We start from the raw sequence: 10,961 nt of genomic DNA on the forward strand, positions 1-10,961 counted from the left end.
TTGATGTTTGGTTTGTTTTTTTAACAAGCATAGGTTCTTAAATGAATGGCTCTTCTCTAAGAAAAGAAGCAGAATTGGAAAATATTGAATGAAAATGGAGGTAGCATTTATGATTTTTCTGTATAATTACTTCCCAGATAAAGAATGAATTCAGCTATAGCAATAAAATTTTTAACACTGATGATTTCAGTATCCTGAATCTTAGTAGCTAGATTAGATTGATCATTTAGAACTTATATGTCCATAAAGTCTATTGAGTGGTAGGTGGCCATAATCATCCTCTTTATTTTGGAATACATCCTCCACTCATCAATTATGACATTGTGTTACATAATACAAGCGTTTGATATTATGCTAAAGAAAATAAATGTCTTGCTTTAATTTTTTGAGTGATATTTATTCTAGCTGAACATTCAGATCCGACTCTAGAACAAGGTCATGTTGCTTCATTAAGTTCTAACCTATGTTTAATAAAAAAGATGAAGAAAATCTATGATACTTCTAAATATACCCTCGGAAATGACCAGCTGCACCCACTTATTCCTGTTAATCATTTTATACAGAAAGAGATGGCTATTTCCTATTGTAGCCACAGACTTGCCCAAAGAAGCACCATCAAATGATAAGTCCAACCTGAAATTATGCATTAGGCAAATTGTGTATTCTCCGGGATTTAATATGAAGGATTTAAGAATTAAAATGATGCTGAGACAGGTGTTTGAGAAAAAAATAGTCACCATAGGAGAAGTATTTACAAAAGCCTGAATTGAACTGTCAGTAGCATTCATCATGAAAATAAATTAAGAGGGCTAGAGTTGTGGTTCAGTGGTAGAGTGCTTAACTAGCATCTATGGGAGGCACTAGGTTCAGTTCTCAGCACCACATATAAATAAACAAATAAAAGAAGGTCCAAGGACAACCACAAAATATTAGGAAAAAAAAGAAGTGAAGTGAAGATGTTAAAACTTCATAGAATCCAAGGGTTTCAAAAATTAGTCTAAAGAAAATGAAGAGACAAAAGGCTGAAACATTGTTTGTAGTTGAATCCCAAATAACTAAGGAGAAACCGGGCCATAAACAAGAAAACTCAGTAATAGGCAGAAAATAAAGTTGTAAAGTTAATCATGAATATGTTTTATTGTTAGCTGTTATAGCTTAGATATAAGGTGACCTAGAAGCTCTTGTATTAATGCAGGCCTATTCAGAGGTAACATGATTGAATTCTGAGAGGTGTGACCTAATTAGTCCATCCTAGTTTGAATGGACTGAATTGGCAGGTAGAGCATATTTTCATTGGGGGCATGCCCTCAAAAGATTGACCTTTCCTGTGGCCCCTTCCCCCACCCCTCTCTGCATTAATACTACCATAAGGGGAGTATCTTCCCTCAACCACACCATTCCCCATAATATTCTACTTCATCTTGGATCTAGACTAATGGAGTCAGCCATACTGAGACCACCTCTGATACCATGAGCTGCATATAAACTTTTCTTCTTCTAAATTGTTCTTGTTTTATATTTTAGTCACAGTGACACAAAACCTGACTAAAATAGAAAGTTATATCTGGAGTAGAGTTGTTACCACAGTAACAACTAACTTGACCATGTGGTCCAGAAATCTTTGAAGATGAACTGTGGAAGTAATTTGGAAAAGTTTGGAGATGCAGATTGAAAAAATCTTTAGAATGTTGTAAGCAAAGACTAATGGACAATTCTGTTGATAACTCAGAAGACCAGAATGCAGATAGTAAAGATTAGGCTCATGAGATTTTTAGAGGGAGATGAAGACTCTCTTGGGAATTGAACTATAGGTCACTTGTGTTATATTCTTGCCAAGAAATTCTCTATATTTTGCACACATCATGAGATTTTGTGTGTGGCTGAATTTAAAAGTGATGGACTAATTGATCTGGCATAAGAAAGTTCAGTGCAGCACAGCATTCAATCAGTGGCAAGGATTTTGATGGCAGATTTTAGCCAGGTTTACTGTGAGAAGTAAGAGCAGAAAACAGATCTAAAGGATTTTAAAGACTTGCAGTTAGACTAGAAAAGTGCATGTAAAACTGGGGAAGTTGTGTTTGTTGAAGAAATTACAGTACCTAAAGAGATACTAAGTACTTTGCATTGAGATGTTAGGAAAGATAGCTTGAGGGCATCTCAAGAATTTATAAAACAACACCCACTGCAGTCTCTAGGTTGTAGATAGAAAAGTTTTCGAGATGTCATGCATGGAGTTCCCTGTTTTCACAGGAATACTTTGGAAATTGTTTCGTCCAACTCAGCCATCCAGGTACTCAGAGGTTGCTATAGTTATGATCACAGAGAGTGCAGCTATTGCATCAACTGGTAGCAGACCCTGGTGTCATCCATGTGGCACTTCAGGAATGCAAGATGAGATTCATGGAAGTTTCACTAAGATTTCAAAGCAAGGCCTGGGAGACCAAGCAAAGGTGATTCCTGAATCTGTGAGGGTGAAAACAAAATGAACACTTCAGAAATTAAGAGAAGCTAGTAATGATGGCTGTCTGGTGAGAAAAGCTGATGGCTGCAGAGATAGCCAAGCTAAAAGAGAGTCCATGTGAATTGCAATTTGCAAGGCCAAAGGATAGTAATTTAGTGGGGCTGCCCAAGCCCTTTAGAAATAATATCTCAGAGTCATGTGTCCTAGATGCTATTCAAAGAATTGTGGGACCTGTTTGATCAGTTGGGTTTTATTTTTGCATGGCCCCATCTGTTCTTTATATTTAATGTTTACTCTTTACTCTGTACCTCTGTATATTGCATGTATGTAACTTGCTTTTTTTTTTTTGAGTTTTGAGTTTTACAGGGGCTCATAGCCAAGAGTTTGCATTTGAGTCTCAGAAAAAGCCTTGGACCTGGAATTTTTGGCAATTCTCGACTATTAAGGTCATGGAATGCTTAAAGTTGAACTAAATGAATTTTGCATTGTGAGATGGCCAGGATTTTAGAGGTCAGGTGCAGAATATTGTGATATGTAGTATCTCCCTAAAACTCTTCTATTAATATAAAAATGTTTAGCAGAAAAATAATTGAATTATGAGAACTGTAACTTAATGGGTCTATCCTAGTTTGAAAGGACTGAGTGGTAACTGTAGGTAGTTGGGATGTATGTAGTTATGTTGGGGGAAGTGGATCACTGGGGATGTGCCCTGGAAGAGCTCACATTCCCTATGGCACCTTTCCCCACCTCCCTTTTCTTTGCTTTCATGGAAGGAGCATCTTCCCTCTGCCATGTCTTCCTCTATGATATTTTGCCTTATCTTGGGCCCAGAACATTTGTGGCAAATCTATGAATTGAGAACTCTGAAATAATGAATTCCAAATATATATATATATATATATATTTCTCTTCTAAGTTATTCGTATTGGGTATTTTGGTCATAGCATTGCAACTTCTGAATAAAATATTACCAATAACTTATTATGTATGGATTTGATACCTTAAAAATGAGCCAAAATCCCCTCAAATTGAATAAAAATATGGGAAGCAATGAAACTGAAATAAAATGACTTTTGATTTTAAAATATTGAATGATTATCAGGTAATAAAAATGGTCATTTTAACACTTTATAAGATAGCTCAGAAAAATCACAGAAAACATCCTATACATATTTTAAATTTTGGTAGCACCATTGAAATAAGCAGTAATCTTCTAAAATTACTATTTTGAATAATTGTCATTTGGATATAGAAGGTCTAATGTATACATTTATAAAAAATAAGCTCTTTTAGCAGGATACATAATTTGTGTGTTTTTAAAAAGTTATTATTATTAAAATACTTTCAAGCTCTTTTTAACAATAAAAGGCAAATAGTAATAATAAAAAGAAAATAATCTCAATATAATACTAGAGAGAATTCATAATAACTTAGGATAAAGTAATACTTTAAGAAATATATTTAATTAAGTGTACTCAAAGACACAATTTATTTCCTTAGATAACATCACTAGTTGTATATAAATCTCTAGTAAATTTAGTTTTAAAAATTAATATTTGGAAAACTGAAGAAGTAAATTTTATTTATATTTGGAGAGCCAAGAACATGATCCAGAAAGAATAAGATAAGTTAAAAAATAAGTCATGCTGTATCAATGGGTAGCAGCAAAAGAATTAATCAAATTGGATAAATAAATAAAACTAAGATCATCTCCAATCTTAAAAATGATACTCATCCTAAGTTAGAAACAGTACACAGTATGGAAAGGCCTCCCAGTTTGACTGGTAAAGTGAAAATATAAAAGTTTTTTCAAAAACAATTATGGTAATTTCACAGTCACAAAGTGGATGAGGGAAAAAACCAAAAGCTTAAACTCTGCATGCTAGCTACATGGGGAGGAGCTGCTTACCCTGTCTGCCATGATCGCAGGTTTTACTCTATTACTGCCTGATATATTCGAGCATACCAAATAGGTATAAAATGATAGTAGATGACCTCCTGTGGGATTTTGTGCACAGAAAACGGAGGATGAATCAGCCTGAATTGAATTGTGTTTCTCTCTCCCACAGATAAATATTGCATACTAAATCAGTTTCAGTGTACTTGTGTTGCCTTCCCGTTAGCTTAATATATGCAGTGTCAAGTTATTTCAAACTGAGTACCGTTTGACTCTATGTACACAGTTTGTCTAAGGTAAAAATTGGAAACAGTTTATAGTATAATGAAATTCTCTTCCCACTCCTACAATTTTTCAGGGAATAGTGAGAAAAATCTGTGAGCTGGAAAACTGACTTAACTCGCATTTCCAATACTGTGTAGTGGCATGAAAACCCTGCCATTTACATTGTAATATAACATCTTATATTATTTAATTCAAAGACTTTTGCAAACTAAGATGGTCTTTACTGTGTCATTCAATTGGAATAAATTGACTTAGGTCATATTTTCCAAAAGAAGTTTTCACTACGAAACTATATTCTTGAAAACATTGTCATCTCTATATCTTCTATTAGAGACATATTTTTGTGCGGAACTATATCCCTCTCTGAATTGTTTGTGTATGTATGTGTGTGTGCATGTAATATGTACACAGTAGAGTTTAGAAGTAGATAGAGGGCACTTGATATTAAGTTCTTGAGCAGAGCTGTAATGGAAATAGAATAGAATCTGTGCTGCTCCCTTTTCTCCCTCAGACTTTTAGCCAACACCTGCACAAAAGGCAAGGGTCAGGCAGGAAGGAAATTGATGATAACCGATCTAGAGAACTATATAGTAAACTGAATCCACTTATATTCATTAGAGTATTAGAAGGACTATTTTAGCAATTTCCCAGATTAACAGTGGTTTAAATAAAGTAGACATTTATCTCTAATGTATACCCAGGTCAATGCAGAGACTGACGTTCATTGCACTCTGTTTTATTGTCTTTCATTCTTCTGGAGATGACCTGACCTTAGATGTTAAGGAAACTCACCATCATGTTCACACTCTACATGTTGGGAAAAAGGAAAAGAAAAAGAATGGGAAAAGAGATAGATCATTTATGACTGGGTCATAGTTTTCTTTGAGGGCAAAACCCTGAAGATACAATAAAGAAAAGAAAAATCACACTGATCAGAAATTAGTCACATGTTTCCACTAGATTTGAGAATGATGGATAATGAAATATTCATTTCAGGCAAACTTGTTTGAAGATAAATTCCTAACAATGGATAACTATATATATTGGGGGATGACCAGCACTCTTTGCCCTTTTACTATAACTTGAAAAGTGAAATTCTTAATACTTAATCCGAGCACCTTGACCAAAAATGCCTTTGACATAGTTCCCTATTCTTATTCTCTTAAGACATGTATGGAAGATGAGAGGTGATATGGTATGACTACTTAGAAAATAATTTCTGCAGAATACAGCTTTCGATTTAATCCTGGTTCTGCTATTTTCTTTTTTTATTTACATATGAGAGCAGACTGCATTACAATTCTTATTACACATATAGAGCACAATTTTTCATATCTCTGTTTTTTTACAAAGTATATTCACACCAATTTGTGTCTTCATACATGTCCTTTGGATAATGATGTCCATCACATTCCATCATCATTTCTAACCCAATGCCCTCTCCTTTCCCCTCCCACCCCTCTGCCCTATCTAGAGTTTGTCTATTCCTCCTATGCTCCCCCTCCCTACCCCACTATGAATCAGCCTCCTTATATCAGAGAAAACATTCAGCATTTGGTTTTTTGGGATTGGCTAACTTCACATAGCATTATATTCTCTAATTTATCTGCAAATAAAATTTACCTGCAAATGCCATGATTTTATTCTCTTTTATTGCTGAGTAATATTCCATTGTATATATATGCTACTTTTTTATCAATTCATCTATTGAAGGGCATATATGTTGGTTCCACAGTTTAGCAATTGTGAATTGTGTTGCTCTAAACATTGATGTGGTTGTGTTCCTGTATTATGATTTTTTAAAGTCCTTTGGGTATAGACTGAGGAGAGGGATAGTTGAGTCAAATGGTGGTTTCATTCCCAATTTTCCAAGGAATCTCTATACAGCTTTCATATTGGCTGCACTAATTTGCAGCCCCAGTAGCAATGTAAGAGTGTGCCTTTTTCCCCACATCCTCGCCAACACTTATTGTTGATTATATTCATAATAGCTACCATTCTGTCTGGAGTGAGATGAAATCTTAGAGTAGTTCTGATTTGCAATTTTCTAATTGCTAGTGATGATGAACATTTTTTCACATATTTGTTAATTGACTGTATCATCTTTTGAGAATTGTCTGTTCAGGTCCTTGGCCCATTTATTGATTGGGTTATTTGTTTTTTTGGTGCTTAGCTTTTTGTGTTCTTTGCTGAATTCATTTACCCTAGATATTAGTGCTCTATCTGATATGTGAGGGGTAAAGATTTTCTGAAGATATAGGCTCTCTATTCACCTCACAGATTGTTTCTTTTGCTGAGCAGAAACTTTTTAGTTTGAGTCCATCCCATTTATTGATTCTTGATTTTAATTCTTGTGCCAAAGGAGTCTTATTAAGGAAGTTGGGACCTAATACTACATGGTGGAGTTCAGGGCCTACTTTTTTTTCTATTAGACGTAGGGTCTCTGTTTTCATTCCTAGGTCCTTGATCCATTTTGAGTTGAGTTTTATGCATGGTCAGAAATAGAGTTTTAATTTCACTTTGCTGCATATGGATTTACAGTTTTCCCAGCACCATTTGTTGAAAAGACTATCTTTTCTCCAATGCATGTTTTTGGCACTTTGTCTAATATAAGATAATTGCAATTTTGTGGACTAGACTCTGTGTCCTCTATTCTGCACCATTGATCTACCAGTCTGTTTTGGTGCCAATGTTATGATTTTTTTGTTACTATTGCTCTGTAGTATAATTTGAGGTCTTGTATAGTGATGCACAATTTTTCATATCCTGTTAAGGATTCCTTTAGCTATTATGGATCTCTTATTTTTCCAGATGAATTTCATGACTGTTTTTTTTAGTTTTATGAGGAATGTCATTGAGATTTTTGATTGGAATTGCATTAAATCTGTATAGTGCTTTTGGTAGTATGGTCATTTTAATAATATTAATTCTTCCTATTTAAGAACAAGGTAGATCTTTCCATCTAAGGTCTTATTTGATTTCTTTCTTTATGACTCTGTAATTTTCATTATATAGATCTTTCACCTCTATTGTTAAGTTGATTCCCAAGTTGGCTTTTGTTGTTGTTGTTGTTGTTGTTTTGTTTTGTTTTTCTATGCTATTGTCAATGGTGTAGTTTTCCTTATTTCCCTTTCAGATGCTTTGTCACTGATATACAGAAATGCCTTTGATTTACGGGTGTTGATTTTGTATCCTGCTACTTTGCTGAATTCATTTACTAGTTTTAGAAGTTTTCTGGTGGAATTTTTTTGGATCTTTTAGGTAAAGAATCATATCAAATAGTGCCAATCTGAGTTCTAATTTTCCTATGTATATTCATTTAATTTATTTCATCTGTCAAAATGCTCTGGCCATATTTTCAAGAACTATGTTAAAGAGAAGTGGTGAATGAGGGCATCCCTGTCTTGTTCCAGTTTTTAGAAGGAATACCTTCAATTTTTCTCCATTTAGAATGATGTTAACCTGGGGCTTAGCATAGATAGCCTTTATGATGTTGAGATATGTTCCTGTTATCCTTAATTTTTCTAGTGCTTCATGTTCATGCTTTGAACATGAAGGGGGCTATATTTTGTTATTTTTTTTTGCATCTATTGACATGATCATATGATTTTTATCTTTAAGTCTATTGATGTGATGAATTACATTTATTTATTGTTGTATGTTAAAACAACCTTGCATCCCTGAGATGAACCACACTTGATTGTGGTACACATTCTTTTTGATATGTTTTTTTATTTGATTTGTCAGAATTTTATTAAGAATTTTTTGCCTCTGTGTTCATTAGAGATATTGGTCTGAGATTTTCTTTCTTTTTTTTTTCTTTTGATTTGTCTTTGCCTGGTTTTGGAATCAGGGTGATATTGGCCTCAAAGAATGATTTGGAAGTGCTCCCTTTTTTTCTATTCTGAAGTAAATTGAAGAGTATTGGTATTATTTCCTCTTTAATGGTCTTATAGAACCTGTGGGTTCTTTTTTTTTTTCTTTTCAGAGTCTCTAGCTCTTTCTTGAAGTAATCTTTTGTTACCTGTATTTGCTCTCTTATCTCTTTGTTGGAGTGATCAATTTTTGCATGTATTTGCTCATTTAAGTCATTCTTTAATTCACAGATCATTTTAATTATGAACCTTCTGAACTTCTTGTCTGACATTTCTTCAACTTCACTGTCCATGGGTTCTCTTATTGTAGTATCCTTGTTTGTGTATCCATTTGGTCCTGGGCTTTTCTTGGTCAGTAGGCTTGTGATGGCATCTTCTATTTCATCGCTTGAAATAGATATGTTTAAATTGTGTATATCATCCTGATTCAATTTGGACAATTCATATGACTCTATAAATTTGTCAATGACTTTGATATTTTTTATTTTATTGGAGTAAAAGTTTTCTAAATAATTTCTAATTATCTTCTGTATTTCTGTTGTGTCTGTTTTGATATTTCCTTTTTATCATGTATGTTAGTAATTTGTATTTTCTTTCATCTTCTCTTCATTAGCATGACTAAGGGTCTGTCAATTTTATTTATTTTTTCAAAGAACCAACTTTTATATTTTGTCAATTTTTTCAATTGTTTCTTTTGTTTCAATTTCATTGATTTCAGCTCTGATTTTAAATATTTTCTTTCTTCTACTGCTTTTGGTGTTGATTTGTTCTTCTTTATCTAGGGCTTTGAGATGTAATATTAAGACATTTGTTTATTGACCTTTTCTTCTTTTAAGGAATAAATCCCATGCAATGAACTTTCTTGTTGGAACTCCTTTCATAGTTTCTCAGAGATTTCCATATGTTGTATCTGAGTTCTCATTCACCTCTAAATTTTTTTTAGTCTCCTCCTTGATGTCTTCTGCAACCCATTGTTCATTCGGTAGCATATTAGCCTCCAGGTGTTGGAGTAGCTTTTATTTCTTTTTTTATCATTGATTTCTATTTTTTTTCATTATAATCTGATAGACAGAATTCAGGGTAGTATCTCTATTTTTTACATTTTCTAAGAGTTGCTTTGTGGCATAATATATGGTCTATTTTAGAGAAGGATCCATGTGCTGCTGAGAACAAAGAGTATTCTCTCATTGAAGGATGAAATATTCTATATATGTTATTTAAGTCTAAGTTATTGATTGTATTATTGAGTTCTATAGTTCCTTTGTTCACCTTTGTTTGGAAGATGTATCTAGTGGTGAAAGAGGTGTTTTAAAGTCACCCAAAATTATTGTGTTGTGGTCTATTTGACTCTTGAACTTGAGAAGACTTTGATGAACGTAGACACTCCATTGTTTGCGGCACATATATGTATAATTATTAAGTTTTGTTCATGTATATTTTCCTTGAACAGTATGTAGTGTCCTTCTTTATCCTTTTTGATTGACTTTAGTTTGAAGTCTACTTTATTTGATATGAGGATGGTAACCCCTGCTTGCTTCCACAGTCCATGTGAGTGGTATGATTTTTCCCAACCTTTCACCTTCAGTCTGTGGATATCTTTTCCTATGAGTTGAGTCTCTTGAAGGCAGCATATTGTTGGGTCTTTTTTTTTTCCAGAGTCTCCAGCTCTTTCTTGAAGTAATCTTTTGTTACCTGTATTTGCTCTCTTATCTCTTTGTTGGAGTGATCAATTTTTTGCATGCATTTGCTCATTTAAGTCATTCTTTAATTCACAGATCATTTTAATTATGAACTTTCTGAACTTCTTGTCTGTCATTTCAACTTCACTGTCCATGGGTTCTCTTATTTAGTATTCTGGTTTGTTTGGGGCACTTTCCTCCCTTGTTTTTTCATGTTGTCTATGTGTCTTCCTTTCTTGTAGCATGGATGTGAGATATTACAGTTTTTACCCTATATTCTTGTGGTACTCATGCAGATTTTCTGTACTTCAACTTAATATTGGTCTTCCAGACCCTGTTGGTGCCTCTTAATGTATGCTACTGCATCTAAAGGTGGTGGAGGCAATAGCCAAGGTAATAGATAATAGTGGAGATGCCCAGGGATGAAAGCAATGTACTACAGAGATGGGGCTGAAAGGGTGGGGCCTTACACTGTCTTTGGGATGCCTGGGTCCTGTGCAAGTTGGTGTGGGTGAATCTGGCAGAGCCTGGCCTCTAGTCAGTAGTCTGCTGGTCAGAAGAGGTGGTCCTGTGCTGGAGGCTGGGCTCAGTCCAGTGTCTGTCATTGGAGGAAATGGACCTGGGCCTACTGTGAGCCTGGGTCCTGCAGGCTAATTTGGGTGGATCTAAGCCACTGGGCCTGACCTCCCACAGTGGTGTACTGGGTTCTGCTATTTTCTTGACAAAGACTTTCCTATACTTCAGTTTTCTCATCTGTGAAAAAT

This window comes from Marmota monax, unplaced genomic scaffold, assembly GCF_021218885.2.
Source record: "Marmota monax isolate L192 unplaced genomic scaffold, Marmota_monax_Labrador192_F-V1.1 WCK01_AAM20220418_F8-fsc00049, whole genome shotgun sequence".
Taxonomy (NCBI): Eukaryota; Metazoa; Chordata; class Mammalia; order Rodentia; family Sciuridae; genus Marmota; species Marmota monax.